Consider the following 614-nt stretch of genomic DNA (forward strand, 5'->3'; position numbering starts at 1 on the left):
CACACACACACACACACACACACACACACACACTACAAAGTGCACTGGGCTCTCACACCTATTTCTATGTGTAATTGATGTTAAATGTCGCATATTTTACACTGCACATATAACCTTGGTCTTTTTCCCCTTTGTTAAGACTTTTTTTTAAAAATAATTAACGATTGTACAGTAGCGAAAGAAGTATTCAAATATTTAAGTAAAAATACTACTCTACTAAAATACTCCACTACAAGTTAAAGTCCTGCATTTAAAGCCTTACTCAGGTACAAGTATGTATGAGCAAAATGTATTTACAGTAAAGTATGAACAGTAAAATGGATTCTGCAGTAAAATGTTCCCTGTCATATGTTTTCTTATTCTATCTGATGTTTGTGGATTAATATTCCTGCTGCATAAATATGTGTTTTATTTTACTGCTGTAGATGTTGTGCTCATTTTAACTCCTATACATAGTGTTGGGTAGTTTGATCTGCAGCAATGCATCATATTCAATAAGATCATCATATGTTTGCTTCTCTGAAAAGTCTGTTTTCATCTTTGTGATGATGCATTTGATCCAAGAGGCTTTTCACAGTCTTCATTTAGCTGAAGAAGTAGGAGGATTTTCTCAT

General features: G+C 33.4%; 1 protein-coding gene across 6 annotated transcripts in view; it reads left to right on the plus strand.

The window, feature by feature from the left end:
* fam184ab (family with sequence similarity 184 member Ab) overlaps nt 1-614 on the plus strand; it is a 187,258-nt gene that overhangs the window by 174,424 nt on the left and 12,220 nt on the right. The window lies entirely within an intron of this gene.

The sequence above is a fragment of the Etheostoma spectabile genome, chromosome 18 (genome assembly GCF_008692095.1).
Source record: "Etheostoma spectabile isolate EspeVRDwgs_2016 chromosome 18, UIUC_Espe_1.0, whole genome shotgun sequence".
NCBI lineage: Eukaryota > Metazoa > Chordata > Actinopteri > Perciformes > Percidae > Etheostoma > Etheostoma spectabile.